Raw genomic sequence first — 17,488 nt, 5'->3', positions numbered from 1 at the left:
AGGAGAGGAGAGGAGAGGAGAGGAGAGGACCTCCCTCACAGGTCAATTAAAATGCAATACAATAGAGAAAGCAAACCAACTACTGAAAACTACTGACAGGCTGTTTGTTTTAGCTGTACAGGAAGGTCCTGCAAAACAGTTCACATATGCAGTTAACCATACAAGGAAGTGTTTTAATGCTGCTATCATAGAATAAATCACAGAATAGTTTGGTCGGAAGGAACCTTTAAAAATTATCATTCCAACCCCTCTGTCATGGGCAGCATTATTTTTCACTAGATCAGGTGTGGAAAGCCTCAGCCAAACTTGAACACTTACTGTGATGAGGCATCTACAGCTCCTCTGGGCAAACTATTCTCACCACTCCCAACACAAACAGTTGATTTCTTACAGCCAACCTAAATCTACCTGCTTTGAGCTGAAAAACATGCCCCTTGTCCTGTCACTGCAAGCTCTGCTAAAAAGTCTCTCTCCTTTTTTCTTATGAACCACCTTTAGGCATTGAAAGGGCACAATAAGGCAGCTTCTTGTGATCTGCTGGCCATGCTTCTTTTTATGCAGATCAGGATACGTTTGGTGGTCTGGGCAGCAAAGTATATGCTGCTGACTCCTGTCCAGTTCTTCACCCACCACCATATCCAAGCACTTAGCTTCAGGGCTGGTCTCAATCAGTTCACCAACCAGTCTCAACTGAAATTGGGCATCACACTGAGCCATGTGCAGGACCTTGCTGAACTTCATTGATATTCACATGGGTCAACTGCTCAAACTTGCCAATGTCCCACAAGTTAGCTGGTACTCCTTCACTCTTGAGTATCGGTTACACCATTCAGCCTGGTACCATTTGCAAACTTTCTGAGGGGGACCCAATCCCACTATATACGTCTTTAACGAAGTTATTAAAAAGACATGGTACAAGCATTAAGAACACTATTTGTCAACGGTTTCCATTTAGATATGAGCTGCTGACTGTAGATTTTTGGATGTAACTATCCAGCCAATTCCTTACCCATTTAATAGTCCATCAATCAAAACCATAAATCTCCATAATTCAGAGGGAAGAAAGTATTGTGGGGGACAATGTAGAAGAGTTTACAAAAGACAAAGTATATGGTTATCAGTTATCTCACCTTGTCCACTGATGCTGTCACTCCACCACAGAAGGCCACTAGATTGGTGAGGAAAAATTTGTTCTTGCTGAAGCTACAATGTCTGCCACTAATCACTGCATGTTTCAATATAACTACCAAAGGATCTCTTCTACGGTCTTACAAGGAACTAAGTAGTTCCCAGGATCACCTTTTTTAAAAATAAGAGTGATACTCCTGTTTTGCTAGTCACTGGGAATTTCACCTGACTGCCACGACTTTTCAAATGTGATGGAGAATGATTTAGCAACAAAATCTGCCAATTTTCTCAACATGCATTTTATCGGGTCCCTTGTATGTGTGTATGTTCAAGTTTCTCAGCTGGTCTCAAACCTGATCTCTTACAGTGACAGAGACTTTGTTTCCCAGTCATTGCTCTGAGGTTTGAGGACTTGAGAGATATGACAAGAGTGAAATGTGATTACAAGTGAAAAATGCCCATTCTGGGAAGAAAGATATTTCCAAACTGACGCTGGAAGAGATTTAAAAAAAAAAAAGACAAAGGTGATACTTACACAACAGGAAATGAGGGAAGGATTGACCAAGCATTCCCAAAGGAAGAAGACAAAAACTTGGACAATGAGGAAAACTGTTTCTGCATGATGTGTTAGTGAAAAATTTAGCACGTGGCAGCAGCAAGGCCCTCTGCCCAGTGCAGCAGCCCCTCTGCTCTCTCCCTCTTACAGTGCTCAATTTTTAACACTGAGGCGCTGGTGAGGGAGAGCGACTCATCTTCACTCCCCATCAGGCCATGGCATGAAGACCATGGCAGCAGAGGAGGCATGGACATGTCCCATCTGCCGTGACGTGCGAAAGGACATTGCCTACGCAGTACCGTGCCGTCACGAGTTCTGCCTCGGCTGCATCCTGCGATGGGCCAAGCAGAAAGAGACCTGCCCGCTCTGCAGGAGAGTCATGGCAGTCGTTAAGCTTGCTGAGCTGGACGACGACGACGACCTGGACTTTGTCATCTGTCCCCCAGCACCACCAGTTCCTGCCTGCTTCCAGGCAGGCATCAACCACATCTACAGCCCCCAGCACGATGCGCCATCCCCTCCAGCCTTTCTGCTGCTGCCAGAGGAGCAGGAGGCTGTGGAGGCAGAGGAGAGGCCTATGGTGGGCGGTCTCCTGCTGGAGGTCTGGGCAGCCCTGTTCAGGCAGCACCGGGAGATGCTCGACCCTGTGCTGCCATGGCTGCGCCAGGAGCTGCGAGCCGTCTTTGGGGCACAGTGGTGGGAGGCAATGGCGGCAGAGAGCCTCATCCTGAACGCCCTGTGTCACATCGGGCTGGACAGCGAGGCCCTGATCCAGCTGCTGCGGCCTGCCCTGGGGGACCGAGCGGAGACGCTCATCCGGGGCCTTGTGGACGCCCTCGTGAGCCGGTGGGGCGAGGAGGCCCACAGGCAGAGGGGCCTCCAGGGCTTCCACGTCTCCGGAGGGCAGGAGGAGGGCCCTGCGGCCAGGGGGCAGGAGGACAGCGCCATGGCCGCCCCTGGCCCCGCAGCCTTCCAGCAGGGACCGTAACATCAAGGCCTGCACCCAATGACAGCACCAAAACTGCCAACAGCAAGGAGCAGCCCAGCACACCAGAGGCTGTCCTCCACGGGGATCCCAGTCACAGCCCTGTTGTATACACGCTCACGGAACATGAGGAGCCCCACGAGGAGACGGCGCAGGCGGCAGCATCAGGCCCCTCTGCCCAGGGCAGCAGCCCCTTCACTCCTGGCCATTCGCCTGTGAGGGCCTGGTGGTCCCATAAGAGGAGGGCAGGCAATGACCTGGACCCACTGCAGCCCTGCAAGAAGCCGTCCACTCAGAAGCACTAGGAGGGATTGCACTTGAATGGTTTGGTTTTGCTTAGGAGAGGCTTAGAATAGATTAATGATGAACACTTTCCTCTATAAGAACAAGGAAAAGGAGATTTTAGAAGCACTTACAAATATACCCATTCTAATTACCACTGTCATTAGATGGGTATATTTAGATTGGGGACTGGATTTTAAGATCTTATATGAAATACTCACACGAAATACGTGTGAACCCTTTCATCCTGAAACCCTTTCAAAGTGTAATGTGACAGCTTTAAATCAACTACAGTGAATCTTCACATAACAGTTAAAAAAAGAAGCATGCAGATATAAGACAAAATCAACAGACAAAGTAGGCATCAATTCTGGAATTGCATCTGCTAAACAGACATACTCTGGTCTGGAGAGATTTCTAAGAAAAAAAGAGAACAAGGTGGATAAACATCTTCACATAGAAAGGAAAAGAAAATAATAAATGACTGTTGGTCAGACTCTGATGTGCTTACTCATACTTAATTCTATTCTCTCTGTGCAAAGTCAGATTCAACAGCAGTGCTTGCAGAATGTTATTCAGCATGAAAACATCAAAACTGGTTCTGAAAAACAACTATGTGGAAGGTACTCGAATTGCCAGCAAGGAAGCCATACTCTAGCAAGTGCTCAGCATGCTCTTCTCCCATTGACTTCCCCCTGTACACAGGAGCTGGCAACCTAACAGAAGTAGCTGAAACAGGTTCAGGCAATACGTAAGAAAAGATCAGGAAAGTCAAGAAAACGGCTGGAAAACCCGTGAACCTAATTCAGTGTGAATCCTGTGCTGACATGACTGAGGATGGAAAGCAGAGCTCTTCATGCTTCTCTGTACCAAGTGCATGCCAATATAGATTTGTATGTTTGGTTTTGTTTCCAAATAGTTGATATATTTCTATGGAAGTTTGAATAGATAGCCTGCTCATTTCAGGCTCATCTAAAGAAGTAAACTTGATTCACAACTTACATTTCCAAACACAGAAAGAAGCTCTTACCTAGAGCGTTTTTCTCCTTTGGAGGTTGCACTCTACTTTTGCCTAATTTATCTAGAGGCTTCTTCATTGCACTCTTAGAGAATCCTGCACGGAACAGGCACAGCACACTGAGAATTCAGACAGGCAAGAGTTGCGCTGCTGCTCTGTGCATCCCATGCCAGAGTCAGAACAGCAGCTCTGTATTTGGGCAGCCTGCTATGATTACCACTGGCTTACCATACTACACAGAAACATTAACTCTTCCACACAAGCACTTCCCCCAACCATCCAGCTCTCTGGATGGATGAAGCAACTCAGAAATAGTTAGTTTCCCACAATCACTGTGCTCTATCTGATCCTGCAGGCACAAGAATGCAAACTGAATATGGTGCGTTCACCAATTGGAGATCTGGACCTTAAACATTAACCTTTCTCCTTAACAGTCATATCCAATGTAATGCACTATAGGAAACCAAAGCACTGGACCTGATCCTGAAATGTAAATCCATTACTCCTTTCTACCCCCTTTTCCCTCACCACCTTTTTTTTTTTTCAAATGGAACTATTTGTGCAAATAAACATGCTGAGACTGAGCACCCACTGCACTTTCTTTTCCAGCATTCTGAGTGGCTGGCACAGGCTAAGATAAATGAATCTAACTGAGATCAACTACACCATTTCTCTGCTATAGCACCTGAGCCTTTGTGGCCCTGAACTGCTCCAACAATGAAATTCTGCAAACAGCTTTTGAAACATGACTCAAACATCCTGCAGTGTGAACAAACTCTGGTGTGTGACACAACTGGCTTTTTATGTTATTAGCATTATTACTGTTTCCTGCCTTTGGAGAGCTTTGCATCTTTTAAGACATTTCTTTAGCATCTCTGATTGACTTGAATTTTCTTGCATTTTCTACCTTTGAAGCACTCAGAAACAGCAAGAAAAGCTATGTAAACAAAGGGGTTCAAACATGATACGAGCAAATCCATGCAGGAAACTCAAGTTTAATGATTTCACTCTTTCCCTTCTTCCCTTACGGCTCCACACACTGCCCCCGAACTCTCCCCCCCCCTCAGGGGAGATGGATGGGAGGAATGGTATAAATCAATAACCAAAGGCTTCAATTTTACAAACCCTTTATGCCATTAGAGCTCTGAGTCCTCGCTGCACCCGTTACAGCCTCCCCCACTCCAGTACACACAGACATACACACATAACACACATATAAAAGAAATACTCCCAGCTTGGCATTAACAATGTTCATTCAGTGCTCTTTACTTAAAGGAAGAAAACAATTAAGTGAAACCTTGAAGTAATCTCATTCTGCCTATTTAGCCTCTTCATCCCTCAATGTGTGGTTAGTAAGTGTTGCAATCAGGGGCTAAGGCCTGCTATCATTCGGCCTTAATTAAAAAAGACACAAGCAGTGGAGCTGTGAATTAGAAATGTAACAACGCACTACCCCTGATTAATTCGAGGCTCATGTTGGATTAATAACTCCAAACAAAGAACAAAAGGAAATTGTTATGCGAATTGCAGCCCTCCCAGGCCAGACAAAGGTCAAATCACAGGATTTCAATTTCATCCGGAGTCGCTTAATCAACTCCCTCGGAAGGAAGACCATATGCAGTCCTGAAAGCTACCCATTGTAGTCGTGTTGTCACTGGACCTGAGAGACGGCACAGAGATAATCCCAAGTATTCCTGATCTTTTCTCATTTTTGGCTGCATCTTTTTTTCTTTTCTTTCTCAGTCTCTTTTTTCCTTCTTTTTTTTTTCTTTCTTTTTTTTCTTTTAATATAACAAAACGCCTTCATTAGGGCTAATGATTAAAGAATGAGGATGCTATCTGCCAAAAAAGCTGTTTTGTTGACTGCTGCACCAAGGAAGCACCCTGGCTCCTGCTGCCCATGCAGCTGCAGAAGCAGCTCCCCATTTCCAGGGTGGGTCTTCTCCGACAGCAGAATCCATGTAGTGCTATGTTTAAGCATCATGCACTTACAAGAAGCAGCACTTGAGAAAGGCAGGGGCAGAACAGGACACATTCTGTACACATTCACTGCACAGCCCACACCTCAATACAAAGTTCCTGAGGGTATGTCAACTGAGGAAGAATATTGCTGCCCTGAAGACCTACCTCTGAAACTGAGCTGCAGAGAATACAAGCACACACTGTGTTGTTCACTCCTGACAAAATATGATTGGAGAAAAGGAGCCGTCAGTTTTAATGATCCAAAATATACTGTCCCTCCAGTGAGTATGTACTGAGTTTATCCCTCACTCCCACTGAACATGACTTCTCAAGTAACCAGCATGGCAGGGCTTTTTACATGGACTCCACAGTTCTTAACTCTGTAAAGGAACAAGGAAAGCCCAGATCTGCCTAGGAATCCGGCAGCTCATACCCAAGAGCAAATACAAAAGCTTCAAGAGACTGAAAAAGAGCAAGGAAGAAGCTTCAGTGTAAGAACCTTAAACATGGAGTTAATCGCAGCCCTCATTTCCTTCCTGAAGGCTTCTTCTCATCAGCCCAGAAAAATCATTTTGCCACACAGCTGTCTGCAGCTGACCCAGCCCGGATGGTGTGAGCAGTCTCTCACTTGGTCAAATCTCTCACGATATTTCAAGGCTTTGTTTTGTTTTTGTTGGCTTTTTTATTTATATATATATATATATATATATATATATATATATATATTTGCATAACAGCAACACAGTTCAGGACCAAATTTATTTTCTCCAGGAAAAGAACCAACAATAGTTACCATCTCCATGTAGACCTCTTGTTCAGCTCATTTTTCTCCTGGAATGGAATTTCTCTTACATGGAAATGACATTTCAGACACCGTTTTTCTCTTGGACATGTCCTTGGACATGTTTCAGATTCAACGCGAGTCAATTCAAAATCTTAAATTCTGGTCACAGATATTTATTCCATATTTACTATTGCAGGATTGCTGACAAACGCACCACGGCTCTGTGACCTGATTTGGCTGACAGAGATACCTAAAGGTCTATCAAAACTACAAAAAAGACTGGTATTGGTAACTGGCACCACATTCCCAGTTTCAAAACATGAAACTCTTGATGAATTCACACATTCCAATGCCTTGGGAAATGCAAGCCCACACTCTGTGGAAGTTTCTTACCTGTATTAGGTGCTGGAATAAAATTCCAGATCACTTGATGAACTTAAATGAAGATTCTGTTTTGGCTTTCAGCTTGGGATCATCTCCACTCAATTCTGTCACAAATTGCCTTTGCTCCTCTTTCCAGGGGGCTGCTCACACGACTTCTGCCTCTGAATTAGCTGTTGAAAGGGAAGAAGTGATTTGTGAATTGCCCCAGTTCTAAAGCCCTTTCACACTCAGGAACATATGCCAGTTTTAAATGCCAACCCACTAAATGACTATTCAGCTTCTCTGATGCTTTTCTTTTCAGTATCTGCTCACTTTTGCTTTACATATTGATTTCTTAGCATGCCACCAAAAATTAAGATGAAATGCCTGCTGTCGTGGAATGTGGACTGTCATGGAAAACTCACGTCCTCACAAACACTTTTGCCTGTGTAATATTAAGTCATTAAATCCAAACTACATGGAATGCATATTCTGCTAGATGTAAATTCCTCAACCATTCCACCAGCTCTAAAATACAAGCATGATTTTTGAAATCTCTTAGTATTAGAGGCTCAGCAACAAATGATAGCATTAGCAGCTATTGCAGACACTCGCACTCTATTGTGCAAAAGTAAGTTTGAACTGTGCAAGTCCAAAACTTTAGCAAAATAACTAGCCTGTAAAAGAGGAAAATCTGTGCTTGCATTCAAGAATTGAGAAGGTAATCTTTCCACTATTTCTGTTACAAGAATACAAGTTCAACTGAGCAGTGCTTCATCTCTTTGTCTCCAAAAGAGACATTATGCTCTCAAAGAATTCCTCCTGTATAATAAATTCTGAAGCAGAAGCTGTTATTACTTTCTGATGCAAAACAATAACTCATTGCCCATATGTAAGTGACAGCAGCTTGAGTATAGTCAAAGACTTCATGGTGCTTAATTTCACTGTAAAAATCTTCACTAGGAAGCACTCTTCAGCACCTTCTGGAAAATGGACTGTCCAATACTCATATTCATTCACATTACTGCTTTACGGCAAACAAATCTGGACTTCCACAAAGTCTAAAGGGACTTGCCATGCTGTTTTACAGAGAGCTTCATATTCTTGAGTCAGTTAAACACAGAATCACAGAACTGTCTAGGTTGGAAAAGACTTTCAAGGTTACCAAGTACAACCACCAACCCAAACTGCTGCATCCATCACTAAAACGTGTTCCTCAGTGACACATCCACACATCTCTTCAATACCAGCAGGGATGGGAACCCCATCACTTCTTTAGGCAGCCCATTTCAATGCTTGACCACCCCTTCTGTGAAGATATTCATCCTAACATCTAACCTAAACCTTCCCTTGTGCAACTTGAGACTATTGATATAGAAGACCTTCAACATTTAGTGTGCAAAACAGCAACTTTGAAGCTTTCAGTGTATTGGAGGAAAGACAGGTCATGCACTCATTCTCAATGCACTCTAAATACAGAAAAAGAAAACTGTAACAAATTTTTCTCCAACAGTTAGTAAAAACTTTTGAATATTAGGGTCTAATTTCACAGATCCAACTCTCAGACCTGTGAGATGTACATCACTCTTCTCTATATAAGACATGCACCTCTCACTGACTCAAATCATACTCCTTACCTGCCTTGGACTGCTGTGAATGAATTGTGAATAAAGGTGATACAAATGCTGGTGTGCCAATTAAGATCAGCACAGCTCACTGTGGTGACCAAATATATCCACTGCCACTGGGATATAGAAAAGGTACTTAAGACAGCTTTCTTCTGCCTTCCACAGAAGATGGCAGGTCAGGCAGCAACAGCCATCTTCTCCACCCCAGCCTGAGCACCAGCAGTGAGCCAGCAGCTCCTTCAATTTACATCACATGGAAGTCAGATATTAATATGCTGAGAAAGATGAGGAGGAGTACTGATTTCTCTGGTTGAAGACCAACTAGCCACTACCACCAAGTTTGGCATAGGTGGATTCTGAAATCAAACACTTGCTACTGAGAAGAAAAGTGTCCGAATGAATAACTCTTGGGTGGGGGCAGGTGCAGCCTGAAATCTTCCCCAGACCACTTCCAATAGACTTCCAGTTCCTAACACAACTCCTCTGACCAACTCCAGTACATTTCTAGTTCCCTGAGGCATTTGGGAAGACAAGGTGAGCCCTAGCTGAGCTATGCTTAGAGCCCAGCAGACTGACTTACATTTCTGTACAATACTCCAAAATCACAGATGCTTTAAGAGGCCCTTTCTCTTCCCTCAGCTAACCTGAGAGGTACAAAAGGACATGATTTTTTTAAGTCCCACAGCATCAGCAACATGAAAATGTTTACATCTGCCCTCAGACAATCTGGTGTGCTCTCTTCTTTTCAGTAGCCATCTCAAAGCTGTGTGGCTGTTTCTTTAAGATTTAAAGATTTATCTGATTTTACTTGACATTTTTTTCCAGTCTTTCCCCTTCACTTAGAAGCTGCCTCTTTCTCTCCTCTTCCACTCAAACAACCCACCAGTGAGAAACACTCCTCCCCTGCAGCTCCTACTAAATGTGCAATAGATTTCATATATCTCTAACTCACTGACCCTTCATCTCTTTTCAAATCACAGATAAGAAGCAACATTTTTTTATCTTGCTAACACCTGGAAACCCTGATCGCAATACAATATTTCCTACTTCTGTAGAGCATTCTAAGGGTCTATATGAAAAAAATGTCTCAATGTTCTAAATATTCTAAATATCCAAACTCCAAGGAACAATTAGGACTCCGGTTTTCAATGGACAGTTCTCCAGACCTTAAGCAAGCAGCTGTGTCAAAAAATCAAACTGGATGGGAAATGCAGAGAAAATTGGAAGTGTCAAAGCCATTTGTCTCCCTCCAAGACGCTCAACCCAACCCAACCAACCACAAATACTTCTATTTACCTTACCAAAATGCCACTTAGGCTAGAGACATGAGAACATTGCTAATTACGTTTTACATCTGAACTGCTTCTCAAAAAGCGTTCAACTTCATAAAGTAGTTAAACATACAAAATTAGATACAGTGATATCAATATGAAAATGTACTGTACAAATAGTGCAGGAGAACATCTGTCCATGTGTAATAAAACTGCACAAAAAAACATATCCATTCTAAATACACTGGAAGTTACTTACAGAGAAGCCCAAACGACTGCTAAGATAACGACATGGATTATGTACTGTCATCTCACATGGAAAACCTCCTGTAATATCTGATGTCTTTGGTAGTTAGAGTACTGGCTGGTTTTTTGTTTGTTTGTTTTTTAAAGGAAAGTGATTCGGTTCAGCATGGAAATTTTGTGGCAAAAGCTTAAAAAGTCGAAGTGCAACAAAACAAAACAAAACAAAATCAAGAAAGAACTACTGTTTTGACAAAACTTTCCTGACAGCTCAGATGCAAAGAACAGAAGTCAGAGCAGATAAAAGCTGGGCCTCCGAACTGAGCAGCACAGACATGTAACATGTTTCTACCGTACCACCATTGGCTCCTGGAGTCTTCTGGTCTCCAGAGAATTCTTACAGTTCCCTTGAAACCTACAGTTTTCATTTCAAGATGTAGAAATATTTCATAAAACATTTTGTTTCATTTTAGGCTGGTTTAAATGTAACTACTGGGATTGCCAATTACTGTAATTAGGAAACGTCGTAAAGTTTTTCTTTTACTGTCATTATAAATAACTTTCTTGTAAAAGAATCTATACTACTTTCATAAGGTGATCAGAACTCTTTGTTACAATGATAAGAAATTACACAAGTGAGTAAAGCAAACTAGTGTTTCTTAAGAAGTAAGAGCCTGAAAAAAGGCTCCAGAGCTGGAAACAACGGGATCCTGCATAGCTTTGTGTCACCTTTGCCTTTTTTTTTTGTCTTGTGATATCTGTCTCCTTTGCTTTGATGCATTTGATTGAAAGGTATTGTGTAAGTGACTCACGTTTGCACATCTCAGAAACATCAGCACCAACAAAAGACAAAACATACAATTTGGTATATTCACTTGCTGACTAAACACTTTTTTCTTCTATCTTTCTCTGCTTGCAGGGTAAATTGTTAGTTTCAAAGCTGAGTGACTGCTTCAGTAAGTTGGTAGCAGATTATTGGTACAGTGTGATAATTAAGGGATCTTAGTTCTTAAACAATGCTGATAAAACAGAAATCCCTCTCTCTTTTTTCTGGATTACCTTTAGAACTGAAATCAGAGAACATTAAATGAATAATAATTTGTACCTTCTGTGAATGATAGAAGATTGAATCAAATTTTAACTAGACTCTATTTGTAAATCCCTCAGGATGACATAATTACTATTCAACACATACCTTAATTAGCTGTACACATCTATTTCACAGCATTTAACAGGTTTAAAACAGCTTTTATTGTCTGTTGAATGGATGTTCCTTTCTTACAAAAATGAAAATAATCCTGAATTTCCTAAACTGTAAGAAATTTGGTTACAGAAGGCAAGGAATGAATTGCAAATTGCTGTCAATTGGTTATTTTTATTTTTCTTTAAACAGTATTAGTTGATAATGCACCAACATGCTGCTGCTGCTTTTTTCCATTTAATGAAGAAGATCATAGCTACACTGTCTGGTGAAACAAAATTCTACTCAAACACTCAAACTTCTGCACAGAATTTTGAATACAAGCCAATTTGAGACAGAATTTCTTTTTTCTCTTTCCGTTTTGGATAACAGTATGTTATCACTAGAAAGCAATACAGTGAGTGATCCTACATCATTTCCATTCCCTCGTGAATTGGAAACAGGCTAAAATTTGGCAAGCTGTACTTTCAGATGAAATTGAAGAATTAGCATTCATGATCTCAATTCACATTTTGGGCAAGATTGGGTGATTGTTCAGCATGCAGAGGCTGTTCTTAAAACCAGTGGGCTCCACAGGGCAGCTCAGGTGCTGCAGGCTGCCTTAGCCAAGGCTGAGTGCCCATGCCATGAGCTGAGGCTTACTGCTGAATCTCAAGCACATTTCTGAAAACATTATGCTGCTTAATTTTGCTGACAACAAAGGCAAATGACATCAACAATGATTACGTGCAGAAACACACGTGGTATGTTTTTGTCATTTTCTTAAACTGCCCCAAGTGAGATTAAAACATTTACTTAAGTACTTACTTCATGCTTTATATCATTTGCTTTCTGTTCTCAAAAGTTTAAGGGAGAGATGGCTGGCATTTAACCACAACTCACTTTTCCTGGGGCTGAATCAAAATGAAGGCACTTGGCACGTGGAGGGGCGATAGAGGTTGAGCCCAGTGTTGGGGGGAGGCAGGGCTGGAAGTGCTCCACTCTGTCACCCACCCCGGGGTTCCCTCTTGGATTCAGTTGAGATCAGAGGGAAGCCAGGACCAAGCAAGGGCACCGCCCCAGCCTGGGACCGGAGAGCACTGGGAAAGGACAAGACCCTGTGTCCTGGATCATGCACACAGTTCTAGGATAGGACAAAATAAAATACTTGAGGAGAAGATGGACAGTCTGAAAAATATATTTAGTACCACTAGTTCCAACCACACAGAAGTTATCAGTGTAGTGAAGTCCTAGGATTTGCCACAGTGATGTTTAAAAAACAAATGACCCTAAAATGTACAGATATCTTCTGATGCATTTAAGACCCTTTTAACTTTCTCTTACTTCTTTAGGGTGCCCCCACATTATTTTCAAGTTTTCTTTGCAATTCATTGGAGTAAAAGCACACTTTTATGCAAGAGGAGATCAAGACTCTGACACATGGACGTATTCTCACAATGGGGCTTTAAAAGACATTATGTATTGCAAGATTGCATGATAAATTTGTAGACATGGTGTTGGGGAATTTATCTATTTCACCACTGAAATAGAATTGAGTCAAACAAAATTAATTTTTGTCAAGAATGCCTATTTTGTAGTTATTTCTTCTCAGGCGTATGATAAAACTGTAGACCTAAGGTTGTAGAAGACAAAAAAAAAAAAGAAAAAAAAAAAGGGGGGAAGTATTCACATCACGATGTTTATCCCCTACCAACACTTTCCTTTACACCTCAGAAAAAAAGCATGAGCCTAGCCTCCTTTCTGATCTCAACTGTAGCTGAGAAGAAAAAAACAGCTGCATCCCAAACCTTTACTGTCAGAGCCAACACCTGCACATCCACTGTAAGAAGTGGAAACTCACTGGAATTTGTCAGAGACTGGGAGCTGTGCCACCCCCCCCTCCACTCCCCGCCGTGCCACCCACAGAAGTAGGTGGCAATCTTCATGCCAGCATGGGTACCAAGCAGCTCATGAGCTCCCCTGAACACATCCATTGGGAGGGTACAAGAACAAGCATCATGTTGCTGTGCTGCCTATCTGCAAGTCATTACCCTGGCAAACAGAAAAGCTATTTGTAGTCTCCCCAGTAAACTTGCTTTTCTGCATTTTCCTAACACTACAGCAAACCTTCCCGGCCTGTCATCTCAGTCACGTGTCTTGCACTGGTGAAAGTGCAAATCACGGAGACCAAAAGCTTTGCCATACGTAATTGCTGCGTACCATTAGACTGGAGCTGGCTACTCTCTAATTACACAGAGTACTGTTGATATGCATATCGAAAATAAATCATATTGATTGCTTATGTATCACGCAGGAAAGAAAAGTAGCTTGAGCTCAGTTGGCTACCCAGGAGAAACTACAGGAGGGCAAAGAAGGATTTACAATTCTTTTCCGCTTAAATGACATCATCTGTGTGGAAGCATGCATTTTGATGGAGTACATTATAGAAGAATACTGTGAGGGCAAAGAAAAAAGCATGCTAGGAGATCCAGGCAGCAAAATCACGCTATTCTGAGCATCATAAAAAGGATGGCAGTGCTATTTCATGTGGATTACCCGCTACTTCTGGTCCCTAACCTGAATCCTACTGCTGTACAATACTCAAGCCAAATTATTTATTATTTGCATTACATGTTATTTGCATTGCAGTATCCCCAGCAAGGCCTCCAGGAAATCCCGTAGGAATATTTTCATGTTTGGCTGATTAGCTTTGCATCTGCATAAAAATATTTGCCTTCTTGCCTGAAACCTTGACTTCATCATGGAAATGCACAAAAAGCAGGAAGCAAAACTGATCATTCTGCTTTCCATTTCCAAGTTAATAGAATGCTTAAATAATTAACTTATAATAATTAAAGATGAAGCCAATAACGTGAAGAAAGTCTGAAAGTTACATTCAGCATGTCATATTTCTGAAAGCACTAAGTTCTACCAAAGCCCATAGTAGCTGAAAACCCATTGACTTGAGAGCACAAGCACCTGAGCCAGAGAGACATTTACAATTCTGCTTAATATCTCTGTGGAATATGTTAAAAGAAAAATCAACTACAATGATATCTATTGTGTACCGATGTGATTTTACCACCTATGCAAGAGTACATACATGCCATACACGCTCTGTGGGTAACAGTTGAAAAAAACATGTGTCCGTTTCTCCAGTTGAACTTAATAAAGATATTCAACATGCAGTGTTGGTTTTTCAAATAGAAGATTATTGTAAGTGGAGATACTGTCTCTGCATACTGAATGTTGGCACAACCACAATTCACTCTTTCGTAAACAATGTGATATCTAGAAATTGCAAATATGACACTTACTTTGATTAGTGAAAACAATGGATGGAATAGCAGCTACAGCAAAATTAGGATGGTAAATAGGTCAATTTTATTAAACTTTTCACGGGGCATACCTGGCAGTTTATTAAGCTATTGTTGGGAAACCATACACTCAATGACTCTGCATATGTTAGTTATCTTTATCCAACCAATTCCAACAGGGTGAAGGAGATTATGAGTAATTAAGCTTCATTATTTCCCTTGGGGGAACCTGAAAGATAGATTCCTAGACTTTGATGAATTTAAACCTGGAAAAACAAGATCACTGAATGAAGTCGTTCACACATGCAAGAAAGAATGGAATAGATTAACTCTTACCAGTCATTTGCTTTGGTGAGCTTGAGCTCACAGGCATTACCTTATTCTGAAAAAAATTATGAGGGTTGCTCCAAGAGTACTGCCTCCTGTTTCATTATGTTGGCCTGCAATGTCAGTGGTTTGTCAGGACCCTTTGGACCAATATGTGGCTGAAGATGAGTTTCCTGGATTGCATCATTAGTGGTGACAAGACATGGTGTCACCACTAGAAGTCAGAGACAAAACAGCAGTCCATGGAGTGGCAACATTTGAATTCCAAATCAAAGAAAAAGTTTGAGACAAAGTCTTCACTGGTTAAAATGATGTGCACTGTCTTTTGGGATAGGAAAGGGTTTCCTGGAACCTGGACAAACCATCCACTCCAACCACTACACTGTGATGCTGATTGAGCGTCTCAGTCAGATTGAAGTCTCCAACTTCCAGTGAAGAAACTTCTAGAGAAGAGGACAACCTTTCTCTCACAACATGATAACACCAGGTCCCATACCAGGAAGACTGTGGAGCACACTACCAATTTTGGCTGGATTGTCTTACCACACCCACTGTATAGTCCAGATTTGGTGCCTTCTGACTTCTATCTGTTTGGGCTGATGGAAGATGGATTGTGTGGGCACCTAGCTAATGGTGGTGATTATGTTTCAAAGTAGTGTTTTGTAGTTGAGAATTTATCAAACACTGTGGTCTTTGTATCTGTTGTAGTTTCCATAGAAATAAGTAGGAGACATTACTTTTGGAGTGACCTACACAGAAAGCTGCGGTTGGGAGCTGCCATTCAGAAAAAGTGAATGGCATATCTGGGATCTGCTAGGCAGAACATATCTGGAAAAAATCTGATCAGAAGTCCCAAAGTACAGAACATTTGTGCCATGATTAGCGTGCATTCATTCAAACCTTTTTCTGTGCTTTGTGCTTAGATTAGGTTGTGCACAGAACCTATTTTCTGTTTATGCAACATCTGCTCTGCTTTGAGATTGTGAGCAAGAACATTTCCAGGCTCCAAAGCAGGAAGGGATTACAAACCAGCAAACTGAGCTGGATAAAACAAGGATGGGCCCACAAGATTTAGGTTCAACTGAGATAATTTAAGATTCCAAAAACGTCTTCATTTCACTCTAACGTAAGTAATTTTCCACGTTTATACCTCCTTGCAGTTTTGAGGAGGAAGGGAAACAGTGCTTAATTAGTAGAAAGAAGTTCATCTAGTGCTGTTCTCTCACATGACCAGAGTGATAAATCTTGTGCATATCATGTGTAGTGCCATAATTAAACCTTCGGTCCTGATTATTTAGAACTCAAAGAATCATCAGTGCCTTGTCATCCAAGTGCTGCAAAGCTCCCTTGTCACTGAGATGAAGAGGGGAGTCCTGAGAGAAAGAGGACATCCAAGCACATACAGGGACAGTATGGAAAACTACTTCCTTATGGGAAGGCTTCAGAAATAGGGGAGAGGGGCTGCAGTGCTGCAGAACAGGGATAAGGTAGGAAGGGCTGCACAGGATTCCCCATTCCATGCTCCCCTGGAGCTCACCATGAAGTCAGGAGCAGGAGGAAGGGGAGCTCTTCTTCCAGGGAGGAATGAGCAACATTTGTAGTAACGTCTGCAGTAAAATTAACACCATTTCCCACAAAAATCAGCTATGTGGGTCACAAGACTGCTGGTCTGCAGCAGTAACAGTCACTATGTGTAGGAGATGGGTTCTGGGGGTAGTGTTCTTTTCATAACAACAGATAGAAGATTAGAAGTCTGACTATAGTGACAACCTCAGGACCCACCAACAGGACCACAGAGCTCTTATCATTCTTCTGGACTCAGCTTGGCTGTCCACAACTTGCACTCACTGCACAGTGAGCATGAACTGAAAGTTCGACAGCCCCATCAGCACTCGGGGAGCCCAGCTAACCCACCAAGAAACCCAACTCAAATTCAGAGTTGCACAGAAAGGTAGTGGTTTACCAGCTTGGTTATCCAAGTACTTTCAGCTGGGCTCAGTAGAATAATAGTTCACTGATAGTCTGAAATTAAATAAAAAAATAAATAAATAATTTTAATCCCTCTTTACTTGGCCGTGATTGAGGGTTTTCTCCTTCCTTGGAGGAGGCTGCAAGACAAGGAATGCCATTCAGCTAACAGGGTCTGGCTGCATCAAAAAGCAGCCAGGATTTCTCCCTCTTGCCATTCTTCCCCTCCCCAACACAATAGACCCGAAAACAAAAGACAGATTATTAGGTTTAAGTGTGTAGCCCATTCTCCACATAACCCTTCCCCCCTACTCCCACCCTTCTTCGGCACATCTGGTAACCATGTGTGGCAAGTGCTAATGAAGACTTTCCTGAGCGAGCTACAATTAGTTCCGACTGCTGTTCGCCTCTCCCGGCTGTACTGAGGATAAAAAACCAAACCAAAACAAAATCTTCCCTTCACTGTTACTGAAACC

General features: G+C 42.2%; 1 protein-coding gene across 1 annotated transcript in view; it reads right to left on the bottom strand.

Annotated features, from left to right (window-relative positions):
- SOX5 (SRY-box transcription factor 5) overlaps positions 1 to 7,234 on the bottom strand; it is a 332,325-nt gene extending 325,091 nt beyond the window's left edge. The window contains exon 1 of the mRNA XM_042834992.1: positions 7,109 to 7,234. The gene's annotated coding sequence lies outside the window, so the exon portion shown is untranslated. The remainder of the gene's footprint in view (positions 1 to 7,108) is intronic.
- Positions 7,235 to 17,488: the final 10,254 nt, after the last annotated feature.

The sequence above is a fragment of the Centrocercus urophasianus genome, unplaced genomic scaffold (genome assembly GCF_019232065.1).
Source record: "Centrocercus urophasianus isolate 14NV4802_14NV808 unplaced genomic scaffold, USGS_Curo_1.0 seq_5, whole genome shotgun sequence".
NCBI classification, from domain to species: Eukaryota; Metazoa; Chordata; class Aves; order Galliformes; family Phasianidae; genus Centrocercus; species Centrocercus urophasianus.
The sequence above is the reverse complement of the archived record's forward strand: the minus strand, read 5'-3'. Positions and strand labels throughout refer to the sequence as shown.